At 44.9% G+C, this 13,316-nt stretch overlaps 1 long non-coding RNA gene across 1 annotated transcript; it reads left to right on the forward strand.

The window, feature by feature from the left end:
- Window positions 1–6,170: 6,170 nt before the first annotated feature.
- LOC115915913 lies at window positions 6,171–12,107 on the forward strand. Its single transcript, XR_004061547.1, has 2 exons — window positions 6,171–6,208; window positions 11,983–12,107. It is a non-coding gene; the product is annotated as an uncharacterized LOC115915913 (long non-coding RNA).
- Window positions 12,108–13,316: the final 1,209 nt, after the last annotated feature.

Genomic DNA, 13,316 nt, shown 5'->3' on the forward strand with positions numbered 1-13,316 from the left:
GGTAACCGGGATTTTTCCCAAATTTCCTTTTTAACCTAAATTTTCCATTTCTGTGGTTTTCCTACCAGACCAACGCAGGTACGCTCAGCTTAGCCAAAGCAGGAAGATGCCACCCTCCCAAATCCCTCCATTTTCATAGCAAACACCCAAAAATCTTCAAAAATCGCTAAAAATCCGATGCCCCGTTCCTTCAAATTTCTATTTTACCCCAAATTTTCCGCTTTCGTGGTTTCCTCGCTTCCAGACCAACGCGGCAGTATCGCCTTTCCTGTCCAGTGCAGGAAGAGATCCTCCATTTCGCAAACACACCCAAAAACCCCGTGTCGTTAGTGTCCCATTTTTCCTCGTTTTTTTCCTTAAATTTCTTTTTAACTCACTCATTTTTCCCGCTCCAGACCAACGCGGTAACGCTTTTCCAACAGCTATACAGAGATCCTCCATTTTCAGAGAAAACTACACTCCAAAAAACCCCCAAAAAATCGCTTAAAAATCCCATTTTTCCCCCATTTTTCCTCTGAATTTTAACCCAAATTTTCCGGCTTTGTAGTTTTTCCAATCAACGGTTCAGCCTGCCCAGCGCAGGAAGATGCATCCCATTTTGAGAAACCAACCCAAAACCCCAAAATCACCGCGTCCATTTGTTTCGTTTCAATTTTTTAAACCTACTCTCCTGCTTGTGGTTTTCTCCTACCAGACCTAACGCAGTAACGCCAGCCGGGCGAAGATACCTCAAATCCTCTCCTTTCAGGCAAACACCTTAAAAATCCCCAAACGCTAAAACCGTATTTTCCCCTTTTCCCAATTTCCTTTTTAACCCAAATTTTCCCGCTTTTTCTCCGCCTTGGCAGACCAACATGCTGCACGGCTCTGCCCAGCGCCAGAAGACGGCCCGCCCCTGTTTGTGTGATGACAAATAAAACCCCCTGCAAAAAATCTAAAAATTCGATATTTTTCCCCGTTTTTTTCCTTAAATTTCCTTTTTAACCTGAATTTTCCTGTTTTCTGTGGTTTTCCTACTCTGGACCTAACGCAGTAGCTCGGCTTAGCGAGAAGATGCTCGTTATGGGTTCGGCCAAGAGGTCGCGTGTGTGGTGTGCCCCACGGACCGCTGAGCTGGGCGCGCGACGCCAAGCGCGACCTAATGCAGGAGGGCAAGGACGCGGTTCTCGGAGCACGCCGCGCTCCAGATGAAGGGTGCGCTTTGGGGCCAAAAAGGCGCATTTTGGGTAAATTAGGGAAACGGGAAAAACGGTGAAAAAAACGGCTTAAAAACGGTGAAAAAATGGGGATTTAGGTGGAAAACGGGCAGAAATGTGAAAAAATGGGAATTTTTTAGGATTTTCCAGGCGTTGGAAGGGTTGAAGATGCAGAAAGGAGAAAGTGGGGAGGTTTGAGAGGACAGGAATGGGGAAAAACATGGGAATTTTGGGAAAATTTGGGGGGAAAATGGGATTTTAGTAAATCTGGGAAAAAAAAAAAGTGAAAGAATGGGGTGAAAATGGGATTTTTGGTTTTTCGGGGTTCTTGGGGCTTGGGATGGTGAAAAGGAGAAATTTGGGAGTTTGAGAGGACGGAACGGGTAAAAATAGGAATTTTGGGAAAAATGGAATGGGGAAAATGGGATTTTGGGAAAATTTGGGGAAAAAAGGCAAAACCAGTGGAAAACGGGCAAAAATGGATTTTCAAGGGACTTTGTGGGTGGTTGAAGGGTGTGGGATGCAGAAAGGAGAAACTTGGGAAGCTTGAGAGGACGGAATGGGTAAAAAAATTGGGATTTGGGGGAATTAGAAAATGGGAATTTCTGTGCAAAATTGGGAATTTTGGGATTTGGTGGAAAACGGGAATTTGGGGGGTTGGGAGCTGTAGGACGAGGGAGGGCAGGACGCAGTTCGAGCACGGCGTACTCCAGATGAAGGGTGCGGGTTTGGGGAAAAAAAGGGGATTTTGGGTAAATTAGGGGAAAACGGGGAAAACGTGAAAACGGCTAAAAACAGTGAAAAAATGGGGATTTTAGGAAAACGGGCAGAAATGTGAAAAAATGGGAAATTTTTAGGATTTTTCCAGGTGTTGAAGGGTTGGGATGCAGGAAAAGGAGAAATTTGGGAGGTTTGAGAGAGACGGGAATGGGGTAAAAATGGGAATTTTGGGAAATTTTAAAGAAATAAATTTTAGAAATTTGGGGAAAAAAGGTGAAAAGAATGTGGGTGAAAATGGGATTTTTTGGGGGTTTATGGGTTCTTGGGGGCTTGGGATGCAGGAAAAGGAGAAATTTGGGAAGTTTGAGAGGACAGGAATGGGGTAAAAATGGGGAATTTTGGGGAAAATGGAAATAAATTTGGGGAAAAACGACTTTGGGAAAATTTGGGGAAAAAAGGCAAAAACCAAGTGGAAAACGTGGGCAAAATGGGACTTTCAGGACTCTGGGTATGGTTGGAAGGGGGTGGATGCAGGAAAAGGAGAAATTTGGGAGTTTGAGAGGACGGAAATGGGTAAAAAATAAGATTTGGGGGGAAAATTTGGGGAAAATGTGGGAATTTCTGTGCAAAATTGGAATTTTGGGATTTTGGTGGAAAATTGGGAATTTTGGGGGTTGGGAGCCAGGGACGAGGAGTGTAAGGATATGGCTCGAAAGCACGGCGCAAGCCCAGATGAATAAAAAGTGCTTTGGGGAAAAAAGGGCTTTGGGTAAAAGTTAGGGGAAAAACACTAAAGAAACGTGAAAAACGCAAGGCTAAAACGGTGAAAAATGGGATTTTAGTGAAAACGGGCAGAAATGGGGATTTTTTGGGGGATTTTTTCAGGATTTTTAATTTGGCATTTTTGGGATTCAAATGACCAAAAATCTGTTTTTCACCCTGCTAAAAGCCAACTTCACTCTGCTGAAGCAGTCGAAGCCCTGGCGGCCATGCAGTTTGTGAGCCGCAGCCATTCCCGAATTTGGGTTATAGGATATTTGAGTTTTTAGGATTTTTTAGGGTTTTAGATTTCAAATGACCCAAAATCCCCGCGTTCTTCACCCCAAAGCCAATCTCACGCTGCTGGAAGCAAATGAGCTCCTAAAATGCAGCTTGTGGAGCTGCAGATTTTGGGATATTTTAGGATTTTTGGGGGATTTTTTTGGGATTTTTAGGTTTTAGATTCAATGACCCAAAATCCCAGATGGCTCCCCAAAGCCAACTTCACGCCGCTGCCCGAGGCGGCTTAAAGTTCTTAGTGTCGCAGGCAGTTTGTGGAGCTGCAGCGGACGAGGCGGCGGCGCTTGGTGCGGCTCACAACCTGCTGGAGGGACAGCGCCGCTGGCCGCGAGCGTGACCACGGGTGACCACCGGAGCACGCACCGGAGTGCAGTGACCATGGGACCACGCGTGGAGTGACCACCGGAGTGACCAGCAGTGACCACAAAGACCACTGGAGTGACCACGGAGTGACCGCCGGAAGTAATTACAGGAGGACTACAGTGACTACTGAGCACGGAGGACCACAGTACGGGATGGACCAACGGGAGTGACCACAGTGACCACGGAGTGCATTCTCACACCAGTGACCACAGCACTGACCACAACGCTGACCACAGCACTGACCATTGGAGGGTCCGCGTGTGCCCGCCTGCTGCTGCCGCTTCTTCCTCGAACCTTCCACGCTCCCGGACACCGCTGCTTCCAAGGGGCGGGGAACGAACAGGTGAGAGGGGTTTGGGGGGATTTTATGGGGTTTTGGGGGGATTTTATGGGGTTTTAAATTTTGCGGGGTTTGGGGATTTAAGGGGTTTGGGGATTTGGGGTTTTTGGGGATTTATGGGGTTTGGGGCTTCGTGGGGGTTTTTGTGATTGTAGGGGGGTGGTGGTTTTATGTGGGATCCTACAGGGATCCTAGGGGAGTTCTGTGGGATCCACAGGGGAATCCTATGGAATTCTATGGGATCCCACAGGGATCCTATGGGGAATTCTATGGGATCCTACAGGGAATCCTATGAATTCTATGGGATCCTACAGGAATCCTAGGGGAGTTCTGTGGGGATCCTACAGGGGAATGCTATGGGAATTCTAGGGGACCTACAGGGATCCTATGGGAATTCTGTGGGATCCTACAGGAACTCTAGAGGGGAATTCTATGGAAATCTTACAGGAATCCTACAGGGGAATCCTATGGCAATCCTATAAGGAAATCCTATGGGAATCCTATAGGGAATCTTACCTGAGTCCTGTGGGGAGTTCTATAGGATCTGATGGGAATCCTGTAGGGGAATCCTATAGGGGAATCCTGTGGGAATTCTATGGAATCCTACAGGGATCCTAGAGGAGAATCTATAGGGGAATCCTATGGGAGTTGTATGGGATCCCTATGGGAATCTCTATAGGGAATCCTATAGGAATTCTATGGGATCGTGAGAGGGGAATCCTAGTGGGGAGTTGTATGGGATCTACAAGGATCCTATAGGGGAATCCTATGGGAATTCTATGGGATCCTAGAGGGGAATCCTATGGGAGTTGTATGGGATCCTACAAGGATCCTATAGGGGAATGCTATGGGAATTCCTATGGGATCCTATAGGGGAATCCTATGGGAGTTGTATGGGATCCTACAAGGATCCTCTAGGGGAATCCTATGGAAACCTATGGGATCCTACAGGGATCCTATAGGGGGAATCCTATGGAGTTGTATGGGATCCTATAGGGGGAATCCTAGTGGGAAATCCTGTGGGAATTCTGTGGGATTCTACAGGGATCCTATAGGGGAATCCTATGGGAGTTGTATGGGATCCTACAGGAATCCTATAGACAATGGGGGTGACAATGGGGGTGACAGGGTGACAATGGGGGTGACAATGGGGGGGTGACAATGGGGGGGACAATGGGGGTGACAATGGGGGGTGACAATGGGGGGGTGACATTGGGGTGACGAATGGGGGTGACAATGGGGGATGACAATGGGGTGACAATGGGGGTGACAATGGGGGTGTGACAGTGGGGAGTGACAATGGGGTGACAATGGGGGGGGTGACAGTGGGGGTGACACTGGGGGTGACAATGGGGGTGACAATGGGGGGTGACAATGGGGGGTGACAATGGGGGGTGACAATGGGGGTGACAATGGGGGGGTGACAGTGGGGGTGACAATGGGGAGGACAATGGGGGTGACAGTGGGGGTGACAATGGGGGTGACAATGGGGGGTGACAATGGGGGGTGACAGTGGGGGTGACAATGGGGTGACAATGGGGTGACAATTGCGGTGACAATGGGTGACAATGGGGGTGACAATGGGGGGTGACAATGGGGGGTGACAAATGGGGGGTGACAATGGGGGTGACAATGGGGGTGACACTGGGGGGAGTGACAATGGGGGTGAACAATGGGGGGGGTGACAATGGGGGGGTGACAGTGGGGGGTGACAATGGGAGGGACAATTGAGGGTGACAATGGGGTGACAATGGGGGTGACAATGGGGGTGACAATGGGGGGGTGACAATGGGGGGGTGACAATGGGGGTGACAATGGGGGGGTGACAATGGGGGTGACAATGGGGGGGACAATGGGGGTGACAATGGGGGTGACAATGGGGGTGACAATGGGGGTGACAATGGGGGTGACAATGGGGAGTGACAATGGGGGTGACAATGGGGGGTGACAAATGGGGGGTGACAATGGGGGTGACAATGGGGTGACAATGGGGGGGTGACAATGGGGGTGACAATGGGGGGGGACAATGGGGGTGAACAAAGGGACAATGGGGGAGGGTGACAATGGGGGTGACAATGGGGGGGTGACAATGGGGGGTGACAATGGGGGGTGACAAATGGGGTGACAATGGGGGTGACAATGGGGGGTGACAATGGGGTGACAATGGGGGGTGACAATGGGGGTGACAATGGGGGGTGACAATGGGGTGACAATGGGGGGGTGACAATGGGGGGGGGAACAATGGGGTGACAATGGGGGTGGTGACAATGGGGGAGGTGACAATGGGGGTGACAATGGGGGGTGACAATGGGGGTGACAATGGGGTGACAATGGGGTGACAATGGGGGGTCCGGGGACAATGGGGCATGGCGAAGGGGGGAGGGGACCCCGCTGTCCCCACCTTTGCCCCTTTAGCGTACCCCTCCCCACAGGGTCCCCGGGGTCTCCCCTCGCACACGCCTCCCCCTCCCCCCCGCGGGGAGCCCCCAGCGCCGCCCCCACGGCCGCCTACGGACAGCACGGACGGCGGGTGAGAGACCCAAAAACCCCCCAAATTCCCCCCAAAATCACCCGGGGGACCCAAAATCCCCAAAATCCACCCCAAAATCACCACAAGGGACACAAAATTCCCAAAATTCACCCCCAAAATCACCCCGGGGACCCAAAATCCTGAAAATTCACCCCAAAATCACCCCAGGGACACAAAATCCCCAAATCCACCCCAAAAATCACCCCGGGGACCGAAATCCTGAAAATTCACCCCAAAATCACCCCAGGGACACAAAATCCCCCAAATCCACCCCAAAATCACCCCGGGGACCGAAATCCTGAAAATCCACCCCAAAATCACCCAGGGTACCCCAAATCCTGAAAATTCACCCCAAAATCACCCCGGGGACCCAAAATCCTGAAAATTCACCCCAAAATCACCCCAGGGACCCAAAATCCTGAAAATTCACCCCAAAATCACCCAGGGTACCCCAAATCCCACTGACATCCCCAAATTCCCCCAAAATTCCCCCCAAAATTCCCCATGTCACCCCCCAAACCCCCAATTCTCCCTCTTAGCACCACAAAATAACCCAAAAATGACCCCCAACCATCCTGGATCGCCCCCAAAATCCCCCCAAATCCCCAAAGTTTACCCCATCTTAGCCCAAATTGCCCCAAAAATTAACCCAAACTACTCCCTATGACCCCAAAATCCCCCCTAAATTACCCCCAAAATCCCCCCAAATTCCACCTTATACCCCCAATTTACCCCAAACTCCCAAAAATCCTCAAATTACCCCAAATCACCCCAAAAATCCCCCTTATTCCCCCAAAATCCCCCGATTTCCACCCTAGTACCCAAATTACCCCCGAAATCCCCTCAACTTACCCCAAATCCCCAAACTCTCCGATAGCACCCCCAAAATGCCACAACATTTCCCCAAAATCCCCCAAATTCCCCCATTTTACCCCAAAATCCCCCAAACTACCCCATCTCACCCCAAAATCAAACCCAAAAATGCCCCATATGACCCAAAATCCCTCCCAAATCCTCCCAAATTCCACTTTATTACCCCCAAATCGCCCCAAACTCCCCCAAACTCCTCAAATTACCCCCAAATCACCCCAAAATTACCCCAAATCACCCCAAAATCCCCCCAAATTCCACCTTATTACCCCCAAGTTACCCCCAAATCCCCAAACTCCGATAGCACCCCAAAAATCCCACAACATTTCCCCAAAATCCCCCCAAATTCCCCCATTTTACCCCCAAATCCCCCAAAATCAAACTCCAAAAATGCCCCATATGGCCCAGAACCCCCCCAAAATCCCTCCAATGACCCCCATCATGACCCCAGACCCCCCAGGCGTCCCCCCAAATCCCCCCAATCCCGTAAGACCAAACCTCCAGACTCCCCCAAAATTTTGGGATTTGGGGTCCCTCAGATGTGGGGAGGGGGCCTGGGGGGATTTTGGGGGGATTGTAGTGCGATTTGGGGGGTCTGGGGCATTTTGGGGTCATTTTGGGGGAGTTTTGGGGTGATTTTGGGGGGTCTGGGGGGCTTTGGAGGAGTCGAGGGATTTTGGGGGGCTCCGGGGGCATTTTGGTGGGGTCCGGGGGAATCTTGGGGTGGATTTTGGGGGTTTGGGATTTTGGGGGCGCTGGGGGGGGTCCAGGGTGGATTTTGGGGGGATCTTGGGGGCTCAGGGGCGGATTTGGGGGCTGTGGGGCAATTTTGGGGTGGGTTTTGGGGGTTTTGGAGGGTTTGGGGGACTCTGGGAGGTTCCAGATGGGTTTTGGGGCATTTGGGGGGATTTGGGGGAAATAAGGGGAATTTCTGGTGGAAAAATGGGAATTTTGGGAGTAAAAATTGAGAATTTTGGGGTAAAAATTGGGGATTTTGGGCAGATTTTGAGGGAAAAAATTGGGAAGTTTGGGGGTAAAAAGGGAATTTCAGAGGGATTTGGGGGGGAAATTGGGAATGTTGGGGGATAAAAATTGGGAATTTTGGGTTAAAGTGGGAGATTTTCAGGTAGAAATTGGGAAATTTGGGCGGATTTTGAAGGGAAAAAATGCGAATTTTGGGGCTAAAATGTGGAGATTTGGGGGGAAATTGGGAATTTTGGGGTGAAAATGGGGAACTTTGGGGTAAAAATTGGGAATTTTGGATGGAGAAAAGGGAATTTGGGGGCAAGAAGTGGGAATTTTGGGGAAAAGCAGGGGTTTTGGAGAGATTTGGGAGGAAAAATTGGTAAATTTGGGAGCAAAATTTGGGAAGTTTGGACAGAAATGGGGAATTTTGGGCAGATTTTGAAGGGAAAAAGGGAACTTTGGGGTAAAAATGGGAATTTGGTAAAATTTGGGAAGTTTGGAGGGAAAATTGGGAATTTGGGGGATAAAAAATGAGAATTTTGGGCGGATTTTGAAGGGAAAATTGGAAATTTTGGGGTAAAAATTTGGGAATTTTGGGGTAAAAAATGGGGAATTTGGGAATAAAATTGGGAAATTTTTGGGTGGATTTTGGAGGGAAAATGGGGAATTTGGGGGAGGAAAATGGGGATTTTGGGGTAAAATTGGGAATTTGGGGTGGATTTTGAAGGGAAAAATTGGGAATTTTGGGTTTAAAATGTGGAATTCTGGGTAAAAATGGGAAATTTGGGTAAAAAATGGAAATTTGTGTTTAAAATGGGGAATTTTAGGGTAAAAATTGGGAATTTGGGAATAAAATTGGGAATTTTGGGCAGATTTTGAAGGGAAAAAGGGAATTTTGGGTTAAAATTTGGAATTTTGGTAAAATTTGGGAAGTTTGGAGGGAAAAATGGGGAATTTGGGGGTAAAAAAAGAGAATTTTGGGCGGATTTTGAAGGGAAAATGGGAAATTTTGGGGTAAAAATTTGGGAATTTTGGGGGGTAAAAATTTGGAATTTTGGGAATAAAATTGGGAAATTTTTGGGCGGATTTTGAAGGGAAAAATGGGGAATTTGGGGTAAAAAATGGGGATTTGGGGGAGGAAAAACGGGAATTTTGGGGTAAAATTGGGAATTTGGGGTGGATTTTGAAGGGAAAAATTGGGAATTTTGGGTTTAAAATGTGGAATTCTGGGTAAAAATGGGAAATTTGGGGTAAAATTTGGGAAGTTTGGAGGGAAAACCTGGGAATTTGGGGGCTAAAAATTGAGAATTTTGGGGTAAAATTGGGAATTTGGGGTGGGTTTTGAAGCTAAAAATGGGGAATTTTGGGTTTTAAATGGGGAATTTTGGGTTAAAATTTGGAATTTTGGTAAAATTTGGGAAGTTTGGAGGGAAAATTGGGAATTTGGGGGATAAAAAAATGAGAATTTTGGGCGGATTTTGAAGGGAAAATTGGAAATTTTGGGGTAAAAATTAGGAATTTTGGGGTAAAAAATGGGGAATTTGGGAATAAAATTGGGAAATTTTTGGGTGGATTTTGGAGGGAAAATGGGGAATTTGGGGGTAAAAAATGGGGAATTTGGGGGAGGAAAATGGGGATTTTGGGGTAAAATTGGGAATTTGGGGTGGATTTTGAAGGGAAAAATTGGGAATTTTGGGTTTAAAATGTGGAATTCTGGGTAAAAATGGGAAATTTGGGTAAAAAATGGAAATTTGGGTTTAAAATGGGGAATTTTAGGGTAAAAATTGGGAATTTGGGAATAAAATTGGGAATTTTGGGCAGATTTTGAAGGAAAAAGGGAATTTTGGGTTAAAATTTGGAATTTTGGTAAAATTTGGGAAGTTTGGAGGGAAAATGGGGAATTTGGGGGGTAAAAAAGAGAATTTTGGGCGGATTTTGAAGGGAAAATGGGAAATTTTGGGGTAAAAATTTGGGAATTTTGGGGTAAAAATGGGGAATTTGGGAATAAAATTGGGAAATTTTTTGGGCGGATTTTGAAGGGAAAAATGGGGAATTTTGGGGTAAAATTGGGAATTTGGGGGAGGAGAATGGGGATTTTGGGTTTAAAATGTGGAAATTTGGGTTAAAAAGGGAATTCTGGGGTAAAATTTGGGAAGTTTGGAGGGAAAAATTGGGAATTTGGGGATAAAAAAATGAGAATTTTGGGCGGATTTTGAAGGGAAAATTGGAAATTTTGGGGGGAAAATTTGGGAATTTTGGGGGTCAAAATTTGGAATTTTGGGGTAAAAAATGGGGAATTTGGGGGAGGAGAATGGGGATTTTGGGGTAAAATTGGGAATTTGGGGTGGATTTTGAAGGGAAAAATTGGGAATTTTGGGTTTAAAATGTGGAATTCTGGGTAAAAATGGGAAATTTGGGTAAAATTTGGGAAGTTTGGAGGGAAAACCTGGGAATTTGGGGAGTAAAAATGGGGAATTTGGGAATAAAATTGGGAAATTTTTTTGGCGGATTTTGAAGGGAAAATGGGAAATTTTGGGGTAAAAAATGGGGAATTTGGGAATAAAATTGGGAAATTTTTGGGCGGATTTTGAAGGGAAAATGGGGAATTTTGGGTAAAATTGGGAATTTGGGGGAGGAGAATGGGAATTTTGGGTTTAAAATGTGGAAATTTGGGTTAAAAAGGGGAATTTTAGGGTAAAAATTGGGAATTTGGGAATAAAATTGGGAATTTTGGGCAGATTTTGAAGGGAAAATGGGGAATTTTGGGTTAAAATTGGGAATTTTGGTAAAATTTGGGAAGTTTGGAGGGAAAAATTGGGAATTTGGGGGATAAAAAATGAGAATTTTGGGCGGATTTTGAAGGGAAAATTGGAAATTTTGGGGTAAAAATTTGGGAATTTTGGGGTAAAAAATGGGGAATTTTGGGAATAAAATTGGGAAATTTTTTGGGCGGATTTTGAAGGGAAAATGGGGAATTTTGGGTTAAAATTTGGAATTTCGGTAAAATTTGGGAAGTTTGGAGGGAAAACCTGGGAATTTTGGGGTAAAAAATGGGGAATTTGGGGTAAAATTGGGAATTTGGGGTGGATTTTGAAGGGAAAAATTGGGAATTTTGGGTTTAAAATGTGGAATTCTGGGTAAAAATGGGAAATTTGGGTAAAAAATGGAAATTTGGGTTTAAAATGGGGAATTTTAGGGTAAAAATTGGGAATTTGGGAATAAAATTGGGAATTTTGGGCAGATTTTGAAGGGAAAAAGGGAATTTTGGGTTAAAATTTGGAATTTTGGTAAAATTTGGGAAGTTTGGAGGGAAAAATGGGGAATTTGGGGGTAAAAAAAGAGAATTTTGGGCGGATTTTGAAGGGAAAATGGGAAATTTTGGGGTAAAAATTTGGGAATTTTGGGGGGTAAAAATTTGGAATTTTGGGAATAAAATTGGGAAATTTTTGGGGCGGATTTTGAAGGGAAAAATGGGGAATTTGGGGGTAAAAAATGGGGATTTGGGGGAGGAAAATGGGGATTTTGGGGTAAAAATTGGAAATTTTGGGTTTAAAATGTGGAAATTTGGGTTTAAAAGGGGAAATTTGGGTTAAAAAGGGAATTCTGGGGTAAAATTTGGGAAGTTTGGAGGGAAAAATGGGGAATTTGGGGGTAAAAAAAGAGAATTTTGGGCGAATTTTGAAGGGAAAATTGGAAATTTTGGGGTAAAAATTTTGGAATTTTGGGGTAAAAAATGGGGAATTTGGGAATAAAATTGGGAAAATTTTTGGGCGGATTTTGAAGGGAAAATGGCGAATTTTGGGGTAAAAAACCGGGATTTGAAGGAGGAAAATGGGGATTTTGGGGTAAAAAATGGGGAATTTGGGGAAATTGAGGATTTTCGATGCAGCCCGGGGGATTTGGGCTCTAATTTGGATTTTTTGGGATTTTTTTTGCAGTGGCAGCGCCGAGACCCCCAGAGCCCCCCCTGGCCGCCCTCGCCCGGCTCGGGGTGACCCCAAAAAATCCCCAAAAATCCCCAAAAAATCCCCAAAAAATCCCAAAAAATCCCCAAAAATCCCCCAAAAAATCCCCAAAATCCCAAAAAAATCCCCAAAAAATCCCCAAAAATCCCCCAAAAATCCCAAAAAATCCCCAAAAAATCCCCAAAAATCCCCCAAAAAACCCCCCCAAAAATCCCAAAAAATCCCCAAAAAATCCCAAAAATCCCCCCAAAAAATCCCCAAAATCCCCCCAAAAAATCCCAAAAATCCCAAATTCCCTTCCCTGGGCTCGGCCTGCAGCCACAGCAAAATAAAAATAAAAATAAAATTAAAAATAGAAATAAAAATAAAAATAAAAAGATTTTTAACCTCGGCCGAGGCTCCGTGCTGTCACTGCCCCTCCCTGGCCGGGCTTTTCTCGCAGTTTTCCATTTTTATTCGGATTTTTCCTCTTTTTCCCCCTTTATTTAAAATTCAATTCTGGTTTTTCCCGCTCCAAAAATCCCTTTTTATTCGGATTTTTCCCCTTTTTATTCTGATTTTTTTAAAAATTATTTTCCCCCTTTATTCTGATTTTTTCCCCATTAAAAATCCCATTTTATTCTGATTTTCCCCCCATTTTATTCTGCTTTTTTAAAATTATTTTCCTCCTTTATTCTGATTTTTCCCGCTCCAAAAATCCCATTTTATTCGGATTTTTTCCCCTTTTTATTCTGTGGTTTTTATTATTATTTTCCCCTTTTTATTCTGATTTTCCCCATTTTATTCTGGTTTTTAAAATTATTTTCCCCATTTAAAAAATTCACATTTTATTCGGATTTTTCCCCATTTTATTCTGATTTTTTAAAATTCTTTTCCCCTTTATTCTGATTTTTCCCATTTAAACAAAATCCCATTTTATTCGGATTTTTCCCCATTTTATTCTGGTTTTTAGAATTATTTTTTCCCCTTTATTCTGATTTTTCCCCCCATTTTTCCCCATTAAAAAATCCCTTTTATTCGGATTTTTCCCTTTTATTCTGATTTTTAAAATTCTTTTCCCATTTAAAAAAATCCCTTTTTATTCTCATTTTTCCCCATTTTATTCTGATTTTTTAAAATTATTTCCCCCTTTATTCTGATTTTCCCCCATTTTTCCCCATTATAAAAATCCCTTTTTATTCGGATTTTTCCCCAATTTTTCAATTTTTTTCCCCATCTCTTTCAATTCTTTCTCCCTTTATTCTGATTTTTTCCCCATTAAAAAATCCCATTTTATTTGGATTTTCCCCTTTTTATTCTGATTTTCC

The sequence above is a fragment of the Camarhynchus parvulus genome, unplaced genomic scaffold (genome assembly GCF_901933205.1).
Source record: "Camarhynchus parvulus unplaced genomic scaffold, STF_HiC, whole genome shotgun sequence".
Lineage (NCBI taxonomy): Eukaryota > Metazoa > Chordata > Aves > Passeriformes > Thraupidae > Camarhynchus > Camarhynchus parvulus.